This window comes from Delphinus delphis, chromosome 6 (assembly GCF_949987515.2).
Source record: "Delphinus delphis chromosome 6, mDelDel1.2, whole genome shotgun sequence".
Taxonomy (NCBI): Eukaryota; Metazoa; Chordata; class Mammalia; order Artiodactyla; family Delphinidae; genus Delphinus; species Delphinus delphis.
Genome location: NC_082688.1, coordinates 62,641,809 through 62,666,135, shown reverse-complemented (window position 1 = coordinate 62,666,135; position 24,327 = coordinate 62,641,809).

Genomic DNA, 24,327 nt, shown 5'->3' with positions numbered 1-24,327 from the left:
CCCAGAACTGGAGCCTACCTGGGCTCTTTGGTGAGGCAAATGGTGGACTCTGGGAGGGCTCATGCCAAGGAATACTTCCCAGAACTTCTGCTGCCAGTGTCCTTGCCTGGTGGTGAGCCACAGCCACCCCCTGCCTCTGCAGGAGACCCTCCAACACCAGCAGGTGGGTCTGGTTCATTCTGCTATGGGGTCACTGCTCCTTCCCCTGGGTCCTGATGCACACACTACTTTGTGTTTACCCTTCAAGAGTGGAGTCTCTGTTTCCCCCAGTCCTGTCAAAGTCCTGCAATCAAATCCCGCTAGCCTTCAAAGTCTGATTCTCTAAGAATTCCTCCTCCCATTTCCGGACCCCCAGGTTGGGAAGCCTCATGTGGGGTTCAGAACCTTCACTGCAGTGGGTGCACTCAGTGGTATAAGTGTTCTCCATTTTGTGAGTCACCCACCCAGCAGTTATGGGATTTGATTTTATTGTGATTGTGCCCCTCCTACCGTCTCATTGTGGCTTCTCCTTTGTTTTGGATGTGGGGTATGTTTTTTGGTGAGTTCCAGTGTCTTCCCATTGATGATTGTTTAGCAATTAGTTGTGATTCTGGTGCTCTCACAAGAGGGAGTGAGCGCACATCCTTCTACTCCGCCATGTTGAACCAATCTCCTGAGCCTTCTAACATGGGGGTTTAACCAACAAATCTTCATTTGACAACTTCATATGTACAAGGCATCTAATCCCCAACATTAAGTATTTCTCCACATCAATTTAATTGATTTTATTTAAATGATAGACTTGACTGCCCTTTAAAAGCCTTCTTTTTCTCATTACTTGAAAATGTTCTGAGTTTATGAGATAAAACTGATTAGCACATGAGTATATATTCATGTTATATTAATTAAGTAGTATCCTAGTCTTGGAAGGAAAAGATAGCTTAGCCTAGAATAGCAATTTTGCCACTCGAAGGGAGCTTAAGAAATCCTATGTTTCAATTTTTTTGACTTACAGTTATTTTAGTAAACCGTGGAATATGAATCCAGGTATATTAGTTTTCTTTTGCTGCTGTAACAATTTCCCACAAACTTTGTGGCAAACTTTGTGGGAAACTTAAGCAACACAAATTTATTGTATTACAGTTGTGGAGATCAGAAGTCTGACGGCGATCTCACTGGGTTACCAACAGGGTTATGGCAGGGTTTTGTTCCTTTCTAGAAGCCCTGGGGAGAATTCATTTTCTTGCCATTCCAGCTTTTTTGGAGGTCACATTCCTTGTGGCAGCCTTCCTCTGTCTTCAAAGCCAGCAACGTCTCATGTCTCTGACCCATCTTCTGTCCTCCTGTCTCTCTCTCTGACTGCAGCTGAGAAAGATTCTTCACTTTTAAGAACCCACGTAAAAAAAAAATAAAAAAAAAAAAATAATAAAATAAAAAAAAAAAAAAAAAAAAGAACCCACGTACTTAGATTAGGCCCACCCAGATAATCCAACCTAATCTCTCCATCTCAAAGGCCTTAACCTTAGTCACATCCACAAAGTCCTTTTTGCCACATAAGGTAACCTATTCACACATTCTGTGCATTAGGACATGGACACTGTGGGGTGGGGAAGGGGGCAGTATTCTGTCTACTACACCAGGATTCCTAGAAATACATCAATTTGTGTTTCCAGAGAAACAGAATACAATTGTTGAAAGAGCACTGGGTAGAGTTTTAAAGACCTGAGTTCAATTTTCGATAAATATTTCACAAAGGGCGTTGCAAGTAAAGGAAATAATGTGACCCAAGAGGTGTAAAGCACAGAGTGTATTTAATAAACACTAAATAATCTGATTCAACTGGAGTACAGCAGTAGAAGAGTCTTTGGGGGAAATAGCCAGAGGGACTGAATGTCAGGCTGAAGATTGGACCTTCATCAGAAAGCAGTTGAAAGTCATTGAAAGTTAGTGACAGTAACCACATTTGCACCTTCTAATGGGTCATCTGGAAGCAGGATGCAGAGAAAGCTGGAAGGGACACATTGCAGGTAGACAGACAATCAAAAGACTATTGCTTCCTTCTAGGAAAGAGGTTTGAATATGGGGTAATGGCAGTGTAAAGGACAGGAATGGAGTAGCTGGTGAAGTAATAGAGCTAAGTGATCCTTTCAGTTAGGTTTGATGCAGCTGAATACTCAGCATCATATGATGACCATCTCTGGGGCATTAGTATTGAGAAATCACATCTGTATATAATTTTTAATGTAATATTTTTAGGAAAAATCTAAAATTTTTTCTTAAGTATTATGTTCATTAGCTCCTGGATAATTTTAGTTTTGGAGTCCTGTACTGTATGATTGGAGAAATGAGTTCCAATTAAGTACAGGTAAGAAATGGTGCCTCAGGAGAGCTTTATAGCTGGAAGATGTATAATGTCGAGATTTTCCTGGAAGGAGTGTCAGGAGAGCTTCTGTAAGTGAGAGTGTGGTACAGGGTAGGGGGTAAAATAAATATCATAGAAGAAAGAGAAAATGAAGTGTTGGTAGATTGATTAAGCAAACACAATTCCCAATTTCTAAAATTTAAGAAAAATTCACTAAATCTTAAGATTGCTCTTAAAAGCAAGCTGCATGTAGAGTAACAAACCTCAGGTTAAAGATGCCCCAGTTAGAAGAGGTTATATAAATTAGATTTCATCTGCAAAAAATTAGCTTAGCAGAGACAGAGGCCACTGTGGCACCCCTTCAGGCTGGGACCGTAGGATATGATTATATCTTAGAGACTTCAGCTCTCTGGATTCTATTTATTCTGACATCCTGTTACTTTCCTGACCTGATATTTCAGAGTTAACTTATCCAGAGAAAAGCTGGCCTGACTCTTCTTTGTGAGCCTTGGCAAGTTTGTAGTCTGTTGGTGGTATGGCTGTAGGCCCAATTCCCATCTAGTGAATATAGCCAGTGACTGTATGTTTTTGGTATGCAGGCCTGTTTGTGTACCAGAGAAAGAACTTCGACATAAAGGAAAAAGCCTCTAAGGTATTTGAGCCTCACAACTACTGTTAAGCGTGAGGTGGGCTACCTTATTACAGCACAGGTTTCTCTCATTTTGTTAATAAAAGCCAGACTCCATCACTATAGTTGCAGGGCAGCAATGATGGGTAAGAAGTGAGGAGAGCAGCTGTGCAGAACTGCAACATCGAATCATGATACTTATCCTTTGGTACTAGTTTTAGATGTTTGCTATTAAAAGATAATGAAAAGAGGCTGAAATCGTTTCTGATTTGTTAATTCTGTGTGGCTCAAGTCTGTATTCCTTACAGAGCAGTTAACACTACCATTCCACCTTTCTGGAATTAAATCAGAAGTTTGGATCTGATTAAATTTCAGATCCAAATTTAAGATTTAAGTTCAGACAGTATCTTCAAAAATTAAACACCTTGAAAAACTGAAAAATTTAGTCCAATATCCAGATGTTTGACTGTACGGTGCCAAACAGCTGCATATACATTCTACTTTAATTCAACAAGCTTTTATTGAAATGTTTGGAAAATGATGGATAAGTGAACTAACTCATTGAGAATATCAGACCTGGAAAGAGGCCTTGAGGTCCTCTGCTTGCTACATATCAGAGCTGACAGTGGAGTGAAGGTAGCACTATATAGCAGGGGAAAGAAAGATAAAGTGAGGGGAGAATGATTAGGGCCCCAAGAGGTAAAGCCATTTTTATTGAATTTTGTTCATTTTAGCCATGTTTGTTGTTTGGTACATAGATTTATAATGTTTTCAATTTTTAGTAATTGATTAGTTGGGTCTTTTTGGGGGGTGGGGCAAAAAATACAAAGACACTGACAAGTTCTCAGAGTCCTCAGTTTGCCTCAAAAGGGAAGAAATAAAAGACTTTTTGATTTACCACTAAAGCTCTACCACTTTCCAAAGACAAACGTTCATTCCCATAGTATACATATGAAAACAATTTAGAGTGCCTATCAATGGAAAATGTATTAGCTAAGTTCCTTGGACCTGAAATTAATAGGAGAGCTTTAAGATTAATGGGACTAGAGATATCACTGCTTTCCCTTGGCATGATCTTTATGGCATCTTCATATTCTTAAAATACAATGTACTGCTATGAATCTACTCTGTCTCAACCCTTCATATGATTTTGTAAGTTCTTAAGATCATGAAAACAGCAGAAACTAAATAATGGTTCTTCTTCTCTCTTCTTCTTCTCTGTGCCGCACAGATATCTAATTCTGTTCATGTAAATACTTTGAGAGACGAGTGATGCAAAGTGTGTGAACATTATGTATAGTGATGTTCCTTAAAATTCAAAAATGGAATCAAATAAATCTAGGGAAATAGAGTCTATTTTTCTGAAAATACTATCAGCTTCAATGCTATTTCTTCAGTATTGAGAACTTAATTATTAAATTTTTCTTACAATCAGTCTCAGATATTTACTGAGGATAAAACTATGAGTCAAGGAAGGCAGATTTCTCTTTGCAGCATGTTATTTTTTCTTTCTGACTTCACAGTCTAGATAGAGAAACTAGATTCAGATAAAAGTTTTAGCAATAAAAAGCAGTATAATTAAGTTCTAAACTGTACATCTTAAACTTTAAAAACTTTCTGTTTTCGAGTAAATTACAATTATTTAGGCAGATTTTTAGATTCCAAGTTTAAGTGTATTTCTCTCAACATGTAGTGTCAAATGTACACTATTTACTCACAGGATGGAGATTGACAAAAGAGCTGTCTAGGTTAGACTCCTGAGACTTCTACTTGTATCAATGTAATCTTACCAACATAATGAGTCTTAGTTAAAAATGGTAACATTCACTTTGACAGTTATAGTTGGGAAAGGAATACGAAAGCGCTTACCATTTGTTTAGCATTTAAAATTGCCAGGCATTTCCCATAAATCTTCTCATTTTGTTCTCATAATAGCCTTATGAAGAGATTACTGGGATCCAGAGAAATAAAGTAATTCTCACAATATTACATATCTAGTAAGTTGAGGCTAAAAATTCAAATCCAGACCTGTCTCATTCCAGATCCAGTATTCTATTACAGCTCACTCATGGTAAGTTTTCATGTATCATGTTGTAGACACACGAGTGTTTACAATTATAATTATCCCATGGTTGAAATCTGATTGTGGGACTTAAAGAGATGAGGTGAATACAAGCTTAACCTTGCCGTTGATTCAGTGAGTAATTGTGTTTCAGTCACTTAAAAAGAATGGCCTCTGCTTTCTCATTTATGAAAACAACTAAACAGAAAATTTAGGTTGGTCATTTGGAAAATGCATGGCTTCCAAATAAAATGATTGCTTATATCTCTTCTGAGATGACAAATTATAATGACTAAACCTATCGATATGCCAAAGGGATAAACATATTTCAAAGCCAAAACCAAAATCCAAAATAATATATTTCTCCTGTGTCCACTTGATGATATATGTAAGTCTAAATAAAAAATATGTGCTTTTTGTCCAGTTTTTACTGTACTACATCTACAAAGTGAGAGAAGTAGGAACATAGTATTTCAGAAGAAATTCTCAAATCTTTATGTATGATACTATTTTTCTTACTATTTTAGAATTTAATTTTTAAAATAAATTTATTTACTTATTTTTGGGTCTTTGTTGCTGCACGCAGGCTTTCTCTAGTTGTGGCGAGCAGGGGCTACTCTTTGTTGCGGTGCATGGGCTCTAGATGTGCAGGCTTCAGTGTTGTGGCACGTGGGCTCAGTAGTTGTGGCTCACGGGCTCTAGAGCACAGACTCAGTAGTAGTGGCACACAGGCTTAGTTGCTCTGCGGCATGTAGGATCTTCCCGGACCAGGGATCAAACCCGTGTCCCCTGCATTGGCAGGCGGATTCTTAACCACTGCGCCACCAGGGAAGTCCCTTAGAATTTAATTGTTTAAGTACCAATTTTTAAAAACAGTTTTACTTTTTCAATTCTAAAGAAATCCATGTAGGCTGGGTAGAAAAAACTTCAGGGAGTTTGTAAAGACAAGAAGAATAAAAACTGATCGTATAAAATTATTAAGATGTGGAGGAAAAGATCTTTAAATATAGAAATCCTTCCCTGGGATGAAGGCTCCTATCAATCAGTTGCCCAATGTGTCAAAGGAACAATAAATATTTAATAGAAATTCCATTATTAAGAGCATTTATCCACCCATCATCCTCACTACTTACTCTTTCTATTACTAAAGTGAAAGAAATCTTTTACTTCTATTTTGACAATGTCTTTCCCCTTTCCAAAACCATTCAAATGCTTTGTAAATGAAAACTAATTTCCTGTCTCAGCTTTAGCAAATTTTGCCAAAATACTCTGAGTCCAAAATCAAATAACAAAACCATAATGCTGAAAGGGACCACAGTGAGTCACTTTCCCTTCCCCAGCCCTCTGTCTAGTCCTTCTTCACCCAGACCCGCCTTTATCTCCCCTGTTCAGCTGCCGGTTCTCCCAATTATCCAGCAAGCCATACTCTGAACCTAGAAAGGTTACTCCTTTCTGACTCAGTGAAGTTCTTTGCTTTTATAATTCTTAGATGCCGTAAACTTCAGTCTCATACTCATTATTTCTGTTTGTCAGTCTTAAAATAATTAAAAATACCTATGTCTACTTCTTAAACGCCAACGACATATTACTATTACTAATCTCAAGAGCTCTCTGTCTAGTTTAATGGGTGCTCTTGCTTTAAATTGAGAAAGTCCTAACGCTGTGTCTTTCAAATTACCGGGAAAAAATAATTATTGCATGAGTCCCACCACACTAACGGACCTACAAACTCAATTCTTAGTACAATATAGTATAAACATGTAAGTATCTCAGTAGGATCTGAGTGTTTATTTTTCCTTTTAGCTCTGGGGGGTATTCCTCATATTTTTATTATAAACTCTAGAGGTTAGAGTGTGATTAGCTGCGTGAATTTTAAGTGTAATGTAGGTCTATTCTGGAAACATGTCTTGTTTATTTTTGTTGTATTTTGTTTACACCCCTCACTTTGTCCCCACATTCCCAGAGCCTACAAGGACATATAATATATAGCAATCTGAGGGTAAAAGTATCTGAGAAAGAATGAAAATAAACTCAGAGTCCTTAGGAATGAAGTTCTTATAAAATTGTAAACCGTAAAGTTCATTATATTTGCCATAGGAGCATAATTCTGGTTCTGTGCTTTCTTATGAGCCCAAGTCAGGCTAGAAAGAGAGATGAGTCATTATTAGACAACCTACTATGTTATAAAATTAAATAAAAAGAACTGTAAAGAGCTCAGAGAAGTGAAACTGTATTGACACTAACACTGAAAGCTGGAATCCCAGGAAACAAAACAATCAGCGTTTTCAACAATGGCCTTACTTTTAACACATCAAGTTTCCAAAACTTTATTTCCTGTGCTGGGTTTCAATAAAAGCCAGAGTCATCCCAACAGAATGAATTTAAGTCAAAAGAGTGGCACTAGGTGCCACAATGATATGATTGAAGTATATTGATCTCTGAAGTCCAATTTAGTGTAGGCGTAAATTTTAAAATATCTGGAAGTTTGGCCTTTTGCAGCTGCTGTGCAGCAGACTTCACAGGAGAGTGCTACCACAGACGCTGCAAATACAGTGATTCGTGTGTCGTGCAGTTGATTGACATACATTTTTGTTGTGTCATTATATGATCTATAGTGTAGGTTTAAAAACAGGCTTCTGTAGAGAGCAGTGTCTACATCTTGTAGTTAACAGGGACATACTGTTATGTGTTAAGAAGATACACACACACGCACAGCAACGAAGACCCAACACAGCCTAAAGAAATAAATAAATAAAACATCATTTAAAAAAATTTTTTTAAAAAAATGAAAGAAGATACACATAGTTGACATTACTAAGTATTTTCCAGTGGTCTGGATTTTTAGTCTATAATATTATGACTTTCAGAGAAACCCGGCTCCCTTTATGAAAATCCAGTAATCTAACAGGTCAAAAATATTACCATAGATGGGCTTACTTAGACAAGCAAAGGCCAGAGGCTCACAAGGTTCCTGTTAGTATACACAGAGAAAAAGGCAATATGATGTTCCTAAAATAGATGTTATAGAGACATATTAAAACATAGGGTGTCTGGGAATGTCTGGTCTATCCTGATGAAATCAACAGAGGTAGGCCAGGGCAGGAGAATTCTTTATGGCCTGCAGATATGTAATCTGTGCTGTTGCTGATTTGAAAACTGGAATAGATTTTTAATTTATGATCGAAAAGATTGAGTTCACCTTTGAACAGCTTAGGTAAATTAGATTGCCCCCAAGTCACACTTGAAAAGCACCACAACCACCAGCATCAGTTTCAGTTTGTAAAATGGAGTCAATGAAGTAGTCACTAGGGGCACATTCACACACCTAGCCCTTAAATTATGCATAAATAAGAACCACCAACACCTCCAGCAGGCAAATTAATTTCAGAGTATGAGGATTTTTCTACTGAGAATACCCTGTTCAAAAGTTCAACTCTGCAGTGCCAGCGTGACTGCACTAATGAATCAACTCTAAAACCATGGTAGAAATGGAACAGAGATCAGTGTTTGGTTATGGCCGATGTTCCTCTATGGAAGTTGCTTGGAAGCCACTAAATTGTGCCTCTCTAAAAGAGCTTAGTGATTTTAACTTCCTAATATCAGATACTATATGTTTAAAGGGTCAAAGAAACCCAAAAGAGGGTAGCTAATATAATTCAAGTTAAAAAATCTTAATTTCCTTCCCTTCTCTAACAAAACTTACAGGAACATTATAAGGAAAAAAATGTCAATTGCACAAAGATTTAGAAGGCAGCAATTGGGTCTATGAATTCTCATTAAATTAGTTCCATAAACCAGATTCTATGGAATAACTCTGAAAAGTAAGCCTTATCTTATCCAGGAAAACCCACTGTATATATTTAAAACCTCATAAGATTCTATTACTTACGTTGTATATTGTATTAAGTAAGCCCATTTAAAGTATACACTTCAGCTTCCTTAAGCCAGTGTTTTTACAAGTTCATGGCCATGATAAAACATATTGCTTTTCAGAATACGTATCCTTTATGCCTATCATAACTATGTTCTACCAATTAAATTACTCCAGCATTTATGGGACAAAGTTCTCTAGAAACAGAGACTGTGTTTAATGCCTGCAGTGACACCTACTGGTAATGAAATACACCTAATCCTTAAAGATATTTGAAGTAATAATATCATAGGTCTGTGCTTTTCATTCTTAGGTCCTGATTTCACCATCCACAGCAAATTTTCTTTTCATCAGCAAACTTACTTCAGTAGCTTTTTGGTAACAAAAAATCCATACAAATAACATTTTCTTTTAGAGAGTGAGGATTTGGCATGCAGTAGTTTGTGTTATCTTTGTTGAGTATGACAAAGAAATGTCCTTTTTGTTGGTAACAGATTGTCCCAAATCATTTTATTTATGCTTATGCAAAACCAGATGTCTCTTCTTAGCCAAGATGCCCACGAGAGATAGTGTTTCTGACAAATTGAGGAGAAAAGGAAGGGGAAGGAAGGCCATCGCATGAACTGCAGATTTATAGGATGGTCTCCACTACCATCGTCTCTGAGGGCCCCTGGATATAACCTCTAAAGCCCCTTTGAACAATGTGGCCTTTTCTTAGAAGTCTTGCACACCTGATAGCCGTCAACTCTTTTCGTTAATCCTCAAGGCCAAGTTGAGGCCTCCCCAAATATCATGGTACCACATTTCCCACAAGCCTGCCACACGTGCGTGGCCTTGTCTCCCATGACACATGTGTCCCCCAAACACATCAGTCAGTCACATCCTTCTCTCCCTCGTTCCTCCATGCAAAGCTTTATAAATTATTCAAATCCCAACAAGCCTTTCCTGACCATTCTACCATCTGTGCTTTCCCTGCTTTTGAACTCTCAGACTCTCAAGTCTGAATTACACCACTAAGAAATTGTTTATATATTCTTCTTTAATCACTATTACTGATAATTAGAGTAGAATCCATGTATAGATGATCCATAAAGCTCTGGAAATATGCTAAGCTGGACATAATGACTTGAATGTTTATAATGACCCTTCAAGTTAGGTACTACCATCTTCATTTCTCAGATAAAGAAACCGACACTCAGAGGAGTCAGATCCTTTGTTCCAGGTAACACATCCTGACAAAGTTAGGATTCTAAGCCAAATCTTTCTTGCATTCCAAACCTCTTCTTCCATGATGAGATATAAGTGTGTTATCTGTAAGTTCTATTCACCCAAGCTCCAACCCTTGTGGCTGTTGGGAATATTCTCTCCTTGGCAGGCGGCCCCCATTCTTCCCCACAAGCAGTGACAACTTTCTAGCAAGTTATTGCATCCTCCATTAGTCAGTGGAGTTTCAGAAATATTCTTCTGCTTTTGCCTAAAAGTTAAATTTCCTAAAGGGGGACAGACCTGTTGTAATTTTGTTGGCAGTGTCCTATGGCGGCTTCTGAATTTTCATGCCTGTCTTTGTGGCTCCTTACTGGTAGTCTAGTGGTTCACCAAGAGCCTTTAAAAAGGCTGCCAAGCCAATCTGTTTGATACTGCGATGGTAAATACATGTCATTATATGTTTGTCCGAATCCATAGAAGGTACAACGCCAAGGGTGAGCCCTAACGCCCCCTGTGGACTCTGGGTGATAATGATGTGTCAGTGTAGGTTCATTGATTGTAACAAAGGTACCTCTGGAGTGGGAGATGTTGACAGAAAGGGAGGTTGTGCCTGTGTGCAGACAGGGGACATATAATAAATCTCTGTACTTTCTGCTCAATTTTGCTGTGAACCTAAAACTGCTCTAAAATATAAAGTGTATTAATGAGAAAAAAAACAAAACTGCCAATGCCTGGCCTCACTCACGCCACACAATAAATTCAGAATCTATGGGGGTCTGACCTCTGTATTAGTATCTGTTTAAAGTTCCCAGGGGAACCCTAATGCGCAGCCGGGGTTGAAAACTGCTGTGCTGTGTCTCCAGTGTATCTGGAGTGCCTCTGGCCCTCAGGTTGCTGACTTCGCTCTAATCACAGACACTCTGGAGTCATCTCCATGGTGATTCCTCAGCCAGGAAGTAATATATAATATATAAAAATAATATATGCAGAAACATATGTAATATACTAAATGTGTATTTTTATAACGTGTATTATATAAAACATATTTTATTTAAATATATATATGATAAATCCATGTCCCTAGTAGGTGACCAGGTATGCACCTAACATAGCATCAACCACTCACCTTACTTCTGAGTCTTTGCCCCAGAGCCCCTAACATCTGAGTTTGTTGGTTCCCACTAAGACATTAGAGTTGCCAACTGCTACACTGTGGGTTTCAGTTCTGGCCCCAGATTCAGCCTTGAAGCTCCTGTCTTCTCTCTTGCCATCATTTTTCATCTTGTCTATATTCACGTGTGTTCACAGAGATCAAGAACTTCCTCCAGTGGCTCTTCCTGGCCCATGGGAGCCCTGGGCATGCTGCTTCCTGTACTGTTAACCTGGTTAATATTAAATCCAGCCTTAGCAATCATGAATGTGCTTATGCACCTCAGTGCTAAAGACATCACAGACCTCTGAGCACATCCCCTGTACATATACGGCAGCTCCTAGGTGGGGTTAGCACATTCAGTCTCACTTCATTTTACTCGACTGTAAGCTCTCTGAGAGCAAAAGATATACCTTATTCATCTCTACCACTTAACACAGCACCACTTAATACATCTAACTAGATATTTAAATATTGTAAATGAATAGTCTTCCACATTCCTTCCTGAAGCTCTGAAATATGTTTAGAGAATTAACACTATCTCCTGCCATCATTGAAGTATGGACTTGGGCTATTTTTTCCAATTTGTGGTCATGAGAGTTTCTACTAAGTTATTCAAGTGCTTCACTTGAACACTTTTGAGTGAAGTCAAATTGTGAGATAGTTACATAAGCTGTTTGGTGTCATTAGCACTTCATTCTAAGCAGTCAGAAGGAGCACCTGAGGTCATAATATGTCATTTGATGAACTGCTTCATTTAATTTGGGAATAAATGATAAATTACTCCCCAGTAGGACAAAAGGTTCTTTTCTTAAGGCCAAACATAGTACCCACTATTAAGTTTCCACTTTACTATTTCTTAGCTCTCTGACCACTTCCAAGTCACTTAATGGTGTCAACTACTTTGCAGAGTTTATTATTATGTATTTTTTGTACTAAGTTACAATGTACATAACAATAATGACATTCATTATGGATATTATTTTTATTGACTTTATTTACTTCTCCATAAAAAAATTTAAATGCTGATTTACCCTAGAATTCAAATATAAAATCTATCATCAATCTACATTATATTTGGAAAAGTTTGCGATGTGCTAATCAGCCAATGGTCTTAAAATACAGTCTTTCACTCCCAGAAATACATTATTTAGAAGTACATTGGCCACCATAGCTCAGAAAATAGTTGGTTATGTCAGGAAAGTTTTAATAAAGCAAACTGTATATATTTATCATCTATGCCAATCAACTAATATCCAAAGAGCACCATTATGTTCTACAGATGTTTTATAAGGAATGGATGATCTTAGTTCAACTTAACTACCAGGTGTCTGTAATTTATGCCAACATCCTAATACTCAGAGAGTTTTTATAATTCCTGCCTCAGCAGTAGAAAAGAAAGATCAAGTCAGCTCTACTACATACAGAAGAGTCAGACTTTGGGTCTGATACTGCTGCACATAATATGCCCAAGATTGTTTTGATGCCCTCTAAGTAGAAGATTAATATTTTGGAATAGGAATGATGCAACCAGACAGACCAGATGTTTGTTTCTGTCTGTTTGGGGCTGTGATTGTTTAAATACAACCTAAAAAAAAAAGTCTAACTAATACTTGCTGCGGTGATGAAAGTTCCTGCAGTGCTTCCAGGATTGCATTGTTTGATTTGAATTTCAGCCGGATGTCAGGATGCTGGTGGGGTCAGATCCTCTTATGCCATTTTATAAAACGTTTTCTATGTGCCTAATTTGGTATACATTGAAATGTATATATGTACACACATAAATGTTTGTCCTTGTTATTTAAGGTATTTCAAGTAAGCTTAAAAACACTGAAACCATCTGATTTGCATTTTTCAACAAGAACCAACATATGTATTTATTTATGGAAATATTTTTGGCATAAGACTTTCTATTAAATTATAACAAAAAGCTTTCTCTATCACCCTGGGGAATCTGGCAATCAGCCTACCTCCTACCCAGATCAATCTTCCCCACCTACCCCAGTCTTCTTCACCCACTGTATGCATAACTTAAAGCGGTAGTCTTGCCCGGAGCTAGTGTCGAGGAGACATGGAAAGTTGAGGAGGGCAGTACTTGTTAACGTGGCTGCAATCCCCATGATCTCCAAGGTCCCCTAGGAATCCACGGATTGACCATCTATCATTTAGGTAGCTCTATTTTCATTTTAAAACGGGCACAGATATATTTTATATTGTAAAAGTTAATAACTCTCAAGAAACTAATTGAATACAATTATTTGAATGCTCTAAGGCTGGGAGAGCCACACTGCTGTCAGTCTTGAAATTTCCTGATTTAAATTCAACCTCTCTTTCCAGTCTAAACTGCATCAATACTAGTCCTCCAAATAAACACCATAAGTTTTAAAATTATAATTATCACTAATTACTACCACTAAGATGATGCTGATGATAATGAGAAGGAAGAGGAGGAAGGACATGGTGAAGGAGAAGAGCCTATTATCTTACAGGCAATATCATAATTTAGGTGTATACACTCTTTACATCCATGATTTCACTTAATTGTGAAAATTCTAATAGGTAAATATTATTGCAATGCCCATTTCATAGATAGTAAATCTGAGAATTCCAAAGGTTAAACTTACTTGTCTAAGATAACACAATGAGAAAGTGGCAAAACAGAGAATCTAAACCAGGAGTATCTGACAATGAATCTGTCTTCCTATTATCCAGCCTCCATAATAATCATAAATTTACCTTAGTAATAATTAACACAGTGTGTATGTATTTTTCCCATTGGTTGAACATATATTATTGTGTTCCAATTATATTAAGTACTTTCATAACCATACACAATGTTTTAGTTAATCTTTACATCCCCTCAAGTTGGGATGTACTAACTGCACAAAGAGACTTTTCTCAGCCCATAATGACATGTATCTGGCGGTTTTATTGAAACATGTTTCCCTGTTTAACTACATCCATACATTTAAGAAATCGATCAGATTGGGACTTCCATAGGAGAAGGGAACTGGGTAGCTAGAAGAAAATGATAGAAAAGGGCCTATGGTGAATTTCTCTACATTTTTAATTTTGAAACAGATTTTTTGAATAATAAAACTACTGTTCTAAAATAATAGGAAAATGCCTGGAAAAATAATGGTCGATTATAAAATTTAGAAATTATTAAAGGAGACAGTAAAATACAAAGTTGACAATATTAATAGGGAAGCTGGGTAGAGAAAAGGTCAAATGAAAGCATTCTGGCCATTACTGCAATTCAATTAGGAATAAATGATTTTTTTTAATTTAAACATATTTTGAAAACTGTAAATCACATCCACAAATAACTGACAAGTTAAAGTGGAAATCATAAAATATATAGAATAAATAGCAAAAAATTAAAATGGAAAAACTAGAAAGGAAAACTATAAAAGATAAAAAGGAAGGTACTATCAGAAAGAGCAAAATTAATGAACTAATAGAGTCAAACATAAACAAGCAAATAGTAGAGCAATTTATATGAAAAAGCCAATGCAATGAAAAAAATTCAGTAAATCAATCAAAAAAATAGTTTGCACAAATAAAAAATGTTAGTAGTTAAAAAAAAGAAACATAGATCATATACAATGGACAATTTTATGTCAAAAAAACTTCAAACAGAATGGAAATGAAAGTTCTCTTCAAAACAATTATTAACGTTGACTTAAAAAGAAATTCAGAAAATCTAGATAATCAATTACCAATAAATTAATACTCAAATCCTCCTGCCTTACCATGTGCCCTGACAAGATAATCACTATTTTATGAAAACTGTTTCAGAATTTTAAGTAAGATCAAAAAATAAAGGAGAAGTGCAAAAGAATAAGAGAGGGAGGTAAAGCTACCTACTTCATTCGGCAATTTATAATAAATAAATAAATAGCTAACCTCACTTATGAATACAGACATAAGCATGCTAATACAATAATAAATAAGATGAGAGAAGGACCTACAAGATGGCGGAGGAGTAAAGCATGGAGATCACCTTCCTCCCCACAAATACATCAAAAATACATCTACATTGTGGAGCAACACCTACTGAACACTGGCAGAAGACCTCAGACCTCCCAAAAGGTGGGAAACTCCCCATGTACCTGGGTAGGGCAAAAGATAAAAGAAAAAACAGACAAAAGAATAGGGACGGGACCTGCACCTCTGGGAGGGAGCTGTGAAGGAGGAAAGGTTTCCACACACTAGGAAGCCCCTTCATTGGTGGAGATGGGGGTGTGGCGGGGGGGGGGGAGCTTCAGAGTCACGGAGGAGAGCGCAGCAACAGGGGTACGGACGGCAAAGTGAAGAGATTCCCGCACAGAGGATCGGTGCCAACAAGCACTCACCAGCCTGAGCGGCTTGTCTGCTCACCCGCAGGGACGGGTGGGGACTGGGAGCTGAGGCCTGGGCTTCGGTCAGATCCCAGGGAGAGGACTGGGGTTGGCTGTGTGATCACAGCCTGAAGGCGCTAGTGCGCCACAGCTAGCCGGGAGGGAGTCCTGGAAAAATTCTGGAGCTGCCGAAGAGTCAAGAGACCATTGTTTTGGAGTGCACAAGGAGAGGGGATTGAGAGCAACGCCTAAACGAGCACCAGAGATGGGTGCGAGCCGTGGTTATCAGCGTGGACCCCACAGACCAGCATGAAATGCTAATGCTGCTGCTGCAGCCACCAAGAAGCCTGTGTGCGAGCACAGGTCACTATCCACGCCTCCGCTCCCAGAAGCCTGTGCAGCCCGCCACTGCCAGGGTCTCGTGATCCAGGGACAACTTTTCCGGAAAAACACACAGCGTGCCTTAAGCTGTTGCAATGTCACGCCGGCCTCTGCCACCGCAGGCTTGCCCCACATTCCATACCCCTTCCTCCCCCCCGGCCTGAGTGAGCCAGAGCCCCCTAATCAGCTGCTACTTTAACCCCGTCCTGTCTGGGCGGGGAACAGACGCCCTCAGGCGACCTACACGCGGAGGTGAGTCCAAATCCAAAGCTGAACCCTGGGAGCTGTGAGAACAAAGAAGAGAAAGGGAAATCCCTCCCAGCAGCCTCAGGAGCAGTGGATTAAACTTCCACAATCAACTTGATGTACCCTGCATCTGTGGAATACCTGAACAAAAAAAAACAAAAAAAACCCTCTAAAGTTTGTACAAGAAAAGAAATCATAAACATCAGATCCGAAATAAATGAGAAAAAATTGAAGAAAATATAGCAAAGATCAATAAAACTAAAACCTGGTTCTTTGATAAGATAAACAAAATTGATAAACCATTGGCCAGACTCATCAAGAAAAACAGGGAGAAGAAGACTCAAATGAATAGCATTAGAAATGAAAAAGGAGAAATAAAAACTGACACTGCAGAAATACAAAGGATCATGAGAGATTACTACAAGCAACTATATGCCAATAAAATGGACAACGTGGAAGAAATGGACAAATTCTTAGAAAAGTACAAACTTCTGAGACTGAACCAGGAAGAAATAGAAAATATGAACAGACCAGTCACAAGCACTGAAATTGAAACTGTGATTAAAAATCTTCCAACAAACAAAAGCCCAGGCCCAGATGGCTTCACAGTGGAATTCTATCAAACATTTAGGAAAGAACTAACACCTGTCCTTCTCAAACTCTTCCAAAATAAAGCAGAGGGAGGAACACTCCCAAACTCATTCTACGAGGCCACCATCACCCTGATACCAAAACCAGACAAAGATATCACAAAAAGAGAAAACTACAAGCCAATATCACTGATGAACATAGATACAAAAATCCTCAACAAAATACTCGCAAACAAATTCCAACAACACATTAAAAGGATCATACATCATGATCAAGTGGGGTTTATCCCAGGAATACAAGGATTCTTCAATATACGCAAATCAATCAATGTGATACACCATATTAACAAACGGAAGTATAAAAACCACATGATCATCTCAGTAGATGCAGAAAAAGCTTTTGACAAAATTCGACACCCATTTATGATAAAAACTCTCCAGAAAGTAGGCATAGAGGGAACTTAACATAATAAAGGCCATGACACACCCACAGCCACCATCCTTCTCAATGGTGAAAAACTGAAACCATTTCCACTAAGATCAGGAACAAGACAAGGTTGTCCACTCTCACCACTATTATTCAACTAAGTTTTAGAAGTTTTAGCTACAGCAATCAGACTAGAAAAAGAAATAAAAGGAATCCAAATCAGAAAAGAAGAAGTAAAACTGTCACTATTTGCAGATGACATGATACTATACATAGAGAATCCTAAAAATGCTACCAGAAAACTACTAGAGCTAATCAATGAATTTGGTGAAGTAGCTGGGTACAAAATTAATGCACAGAAATCTCTTGCATTCCTATACACTAATGATGAAAAATCTGAAAGAGGTATTAAGGAAACACTCCCATTTACCATTGCAACAAAAAGATTAAAATACCTAGGAATAAATCTACCTAAGGAGACAGAAAACCTGTATGCAGAAAATTATAAGACAGTGATGAAAGAAATTAAAAATGATACAAACAAATGGAGAGATATACCATGTTCTCTGATTGGAAGAATCAACATTGTGAAAATGACTCTACTACCCAAAGCAATCTACAGATTCAGTGCAATCCCTATCAGACTACCAATGGCATTTTTCACAGAACTAGAACAAAAAAATTCACAATTTGTATGGAAACACAAAAGACCCCTAATAGCCCAAGCAATCTTGAGAAAGAAAACATGGAACTGAAGGAATCAGGCTCTCTGACTTCAGACCATACTACAAAGCTACAGTAATCAAGATAGTATGGTGCAGGGATAAAAACAGAAATATAGGTCAATGGAACAGGATAGAAAGCCCAGAGATAAACCCATGCACATATGGTCACCTTATCTTTGATAAAGGAGGGAAGAATATACAATGGAGAAAAGACAGCCTCTTCAATAAGTGCTGCTGGGAAAACTGGACATCTACATGTAAATGAATGAAATTAGACCACTCCCTAACACCATACACAAAAATAAACTCAAAATGGATTAAAGACTTAAATGTAAGGTCAGACACTATAAAACTCTTACAGGAAAACATAAGCAGAACACTCTATGACATAAATCACAGCAAGATCCTTTTTGACCCACCTCGTAGAGAAATGGAAATAAAAACAAAAATAAACAAATGGGACCTAATGAAACTTAAACTAGACGAAAAGACAACCCTCAGAATGGGAGAAAATATTTGCAGATGAAGCAACTGACAAAGGATTAAATCTTCAAAATATACAAGCAGCTCATGCAGCTCAATAACAAAAAAATACAACCCAATCTAAAAATAGGCAGAAGACCTAAATAGACATTTCTTCAAAGAAGATATACAGATTGCCAACAAACACATGAAAGGATGCTCAACATCACTAATCATTAGAGAAATGCAAATTAAAACTATAATTAGGTATCACCTCACACTGGTCAGAATACCATCATCAAAACATCTACAAACAATAAATGCTGGAGAGGGTGTGGAGAAAAGGGAACCCTCTTGCACTGTTGGTGGGAATGTAAATTGATAGAGCCACTATGGAGAAGAGTATGGAGGTTCCTTAAAAAGCTAAAAATAGAACTACCATAAGACCCAGCAATCCTACTACTGGGCTTATACCCTGAGAAAACCATAATTCAAAAAGATACATGTACCACAGTGTTCATTGCAGCTCTATTTACAGTAGCCAGGACCTGGAGGCAACCTAAATGTCCATCGCCAGGTGAATGGATAAAGATGTGGTACATATATACAATGAAATATTACTCAGCCATAAAAAGAAACGAAATTGAGTTATTTTGTAGTGAGGTGGATGGACCCTTGAGTCTGTCATGCAGGGTGAAGTAAGTCAGAAGGAGAAAAACAAATACCGTACACTAATACATATATATGGTATCTTAAAAAAATAATCATTCTGAAGAACCTAGGGGCAGGACAGGAATAAAGATGCAGAGGTAGAGAATAGACTTGAGGACACGGGGAGAGCGAAGGGTAAGCTGGGACGAAGTGAGAGAGTAGCATAGACATATATACACTATCAAATGTAAAATAGATGGCTAGTGGGAAGCAGCTGTCATAGAACAGGGAGAGCAGCTCAGTGTCTTGTGTCCACTTAGAGGGGTGGGATAGGGAGGGTGGGAGAGAGACACGAGAGAGGGAATATGGGGATATATGTATACATATAGCTGATTCACTATGTTATACAGCAGAAACTAACACATGATTGTAAAGCAATTATACTCCAATAAAGATGTTACCAAAAAAAAATTGATGTAACAAACAAAATAAGAGTATTGTCCAGGAACACACAGTGAAAGTAATAACAAATGCTCCTTATAACACGATTCCATAAAATTTCATTTTGAGCCTGAATTATAAAAATAATAAAATAACCTTACCAAAAAAAAAATAAATAGGATCCAACAGTGTATTAAAAATAATAATATATTAGTCATATAATATATATGTGATATAATAATAATATATCAGTGGTTTATTTCAGGAATACAAATGGCTTTACATTAGAAAATCAGTAGATGTGATTTGCTATATAACTATATTTAGGGAGTTAAGGAAAAATATCTCAATTTTCTCTATTGATGCAAAAACAATCAGTTGATAATATTTTATGCCAATTCACAATCAAATTTCTCAGAAAACTAAGAGTAGACTTCCTCAGTCTCATAGAGAGTATCACCAAATTCCATGGTAAGCATCACACTTAATGTAAATCAGGAAGAAGTAAGGATGACCCTACAGCTATTCAGTAATATACTGGAATTCCTATCCAATGCAACAAAATAAGGAAAAAAGATAAGAAATAGAAAGATAAAGATAAAATGCATTATTTATTTGTAAACATGAATGTCTACCTAGAAAATTCAAAAAAGTCTATAGAAATTAATAGAATTTGTAAGTTCAACAAAATTGTTGAACACAAGATCAGCAGACAAAATCAATAATGAATGCTTCTAATCACCATCACTAACCATATAGAAAATTTAATAGAAAAAAATTTCATTTACAACAGCAACAAAAACGTAATGTGTTAAGAATAAATATAACAGAATATATGCGTGACATTTAGTGTGGAAATTACAAAATGTTATAGAAGGACATTAAAAAGTCTGGAATTAATGGCAAGAAATGATGGGCAGAAATACTTGCTGTATTAAGATGACAAATTCATATAAATTCTAATAAAAATGGTGACATAATTTATCTTGGTACTTGACATACTTTTACTAAAATTTTTATGGAAGCAAAGTCCAAGCGTAGCCAAATACACTGACAAATTGGAACATTTACATTGAGAAATACAAATGTACAATGATTAATATATAGTACTATCAATGCAGTGATAGGTCAATGAAACAATAGAGAGATTAGAATTATTGAGGAGGCTTAAAGTATGATAGAAATATCATTACAAATCAGTAGAGGAAACAATGTATATAGATATATGGTACTCGGACTGTTGGCTTGCCATATAGATTAAAAGTAGCTCTCTACCACATAAAACAAAACAAAACAAAATGTTTCAAATGGAAAAACAACTAAATGTAAAATACATACACATTTTTAAAACTATACTAGGAAAATATCGTAGTAATTCGGATCAAGGAATGATTTATTAAACAAGATACAAAAAAACACACAAAAACCCAAAACCTTAAAGAAAAGATTGGTATATGTAAACATTTAAGACATCTAAACAGAAAACCACCCAGTGCACAATGGTAACCCCAAAAATGTGACAGATGAACCATGTTTCAACATAATCAACATCCAAAGGATTGGTATCTAGAACACATAGTGACTACAATAGGAAGACCAAAAAAATAAATAAAAACCCCACTAGGAAAATGGTCAATTCAGAGAAAAGAAAACCCAAAAGCCTATAAATGTTGGGTTGGCCAAAAAGTTCACTTGGGCTTTTCCGAAATATCTTAATGGGAAAGCAAACGAAATTTTTGGCCAACCCAATATATAATGAAATGTTCATCTTCTCTAGTAATCAAAGAAATACACATTTAAACATGATACATTTCATATTCATCAGATTGACATGAAATTCAAAGTTGGCAGTATGTAGTATTGATGAATATGTGGGGAAAGGGTAACTGTCATATATTTCAGGAGAGGTATGAATAATTCAACCATTTAAATTTATCAGTGTCTAGTAAAGGTGAAAAACAAATTCCCTGTGACCCAGCAATTTGGCTTCTAGGTAAATATTCTCCATAAACAGGGAAATGGCCCGAGAATGTTTATTGTAGCATTGTTTATGAGAGTAAATTTTGGAAACTCTTTGAATCTCTAATATTACAAGCCAGGATAAATAAACTTAAACTCAATTAAAATGAATAAACAATTCTACACAGATCTCAAAATACATATGTTTGATAAATTAAAATGAATAAACAATTCTACACAGATCTCAAAATACATATGTTTGATTCATTGTAGAATGGAATATATGTGAATATATGAAAACAGAACCTGGCTATGCTTTGAATTCATGACAGGGTTTGCCTTTGGGGCAGAACAGGAATTTTTCTCACAGATGGGAGAAGAAGGATTTCATCTTTGTAATGTTGAATCACTTAGATATATCAAAAGTAACTAAAGCAAAAATGGCAAAAATATCATTTGTTAACACTGGATATGACTAAAGGAGTATTAGACTGTGCCCTTCAAAAAAAAGAGGCAATTCATATCTTCTTATTTAATTTTAATTTTATTTTGCAACAGGCTCTCCTACTCCTGATGAGTGAATTTAACATTTTGTTTTTCAAATCAGTAAATTTAAATTAATTTTGTTGAGACAGCAGCGAACCCTAGAGATAACTGGAGAAATAGAGGCTGAAATTCATCAGCTTAGAAATTAACATTAAACATTTCACTCTAGCTTTTGGAAGTTCAGTACAGTAAAAAAAAAAAAGAAAAGAAAAAGAAAAATATTCTAGGCGTATTTTTAGAATCTATTCTTTCATATCTATAGTGATAAAGACTTTTCTTGTGTCCATATCAATAAAACAATAATAATGTATACTGTTACAACCAAATATTGTGCTAATTGTTTTACATGAAGTTTATCATTTAATTCTCATAATATCCTATAAAAAGACACTTTCATCACAATCTAAAAGATGAGAAAACTGTTCACATCTGTGAAATGAATATACTAATAGCTTGTTTACAGATTTGTTGTAAAGACTGAATTGATGTATATAATGGTACTTACACAAAGTAAGCTAATATTATTGATTTGAAAACAAGGAAAGTAAGACTTAGAGAGGTAACATAACTAGCCTGAAGGCACAAAGCTAGTGAAGATTGGAGTCAGGAGCAATTAGGATTCAGTAACATGCTTAGACACTCTTAGGAAGATCACAGTCTACCTCCTTTTGCTCTCTTAGTGCGTAACAATGAAATGACAATATTTATTTACCAGATTCACAAGATCCAACTATTTCATTAAAAAATATACATGATGTTGGTGAGGTTTAGAAGCTAGGCATTCACTGTTGTCAGGAGTATAAATTGATATTTCTTGGATGGGAAATTTAACGATCTCTACCAAGATTTAAAATTCATGCATCTTTTGACCCAGTAATTTCCCTTCTTGTTTTCAGCTTTTATTGAATAGACAAATGCACAAAGATACTCACTACATCATTGTAGGACTAAAATGACTGGAAATAATATCAGTCATCATCAGTGAAGCATTTTTATAATATTACACATTCATGCAACAAAATACTCTAACCACTAAAAAGAATAAGACAGACCTGTGATACTGATATGGAATTATTTCTATTATATTTCACAAACTTTTAAAAAGCAAGATGAAAAAGAGAATATAAAGCATACTAGCATTTGTATAAAAAATCATAAATATGTGTACTTAGATATGTATATCTTTTATCATTTCTAGAAACGTACATAGGAAACTAAGTGTAGGAGTGTCCTCTGAGGTGAAGAACCACATAAATAGGAATCAAGGATAGGAGGAAAATGCACTTTTAATTCTACCCTTTTTAGCACTTTCAATGTTTACCATGTGCATGAATCAACTTTGTAAAAAATTTTAAAAATAAAACAACAGAAACACACACACACACACACAAAACAATTATACATAGTATCATTACTTGTTTAAATGCTATGTGGAAATACTTTGTATCTAAAGTCAGCACTGCTCTATTTCCTTTCCCAAAGTAAGACTGGGAAAATCTTGGCAAGGGATTGAGTTTGTCTAGAAGGAGGTTGGGGGAAGCTGGAGCTGGGGTAACCCAGAAAGGAGGAGGAAAAAGGGACATAGCTCTCCCTGTGTAAGAGAAGATATGAATGGGGAGAACAGTGAAATCTCCCAGAAGTTCATGTCAACTCCAGTGGAGTCTACATGGCTAAAAAGTAACAGGACAGATGACAACTTTGGAACTTGCCACTGGAGGGGTAGCAGGCATGGAAATAGCATCTGGGTAAAAGTGAACAAGTGGAGGTGTCCTCATGGAGAGCCGCCTTTCATAACTTGAAGCAGATCTTATGTTTCCAGATGGTTTCAACAAAAATACCAGACATATTTGAGAAATCTATAGCTGGGAGCTCAAAAACCAGATGGCTTGTAACTGGACACCACATAGCCTTATTTGCACCATCTAATATCATGGACAACAAAATCAAAGGTCAAGGAGAATTTTGTGAGCATCTCAGCTTCCTTCATTTTGCTTCAAGTGAAAGTGATGGGTGTGAGTAGGCATAGAGCTGGTGTTTCAGGACCCCAGATGGTGAGGGCCAGCCACGCAGGTGTACTTGATACCATCTGACACCTATGCTTGCATGGCTTAGGAAAACAGTGCTTTCAGTAATGAAATCATATTCCCTAATATGAAGCATGCAAAACGAATCATTCATTTTTTCTTACTGTTTTTAAATTTGACACCACAGGAAAAAATTAAGAATTTCTGGAGTATAGGACAAAGACATCACACCTTAATTTGGAAGTTATAGAAAGGACAATGATAAATAATTATG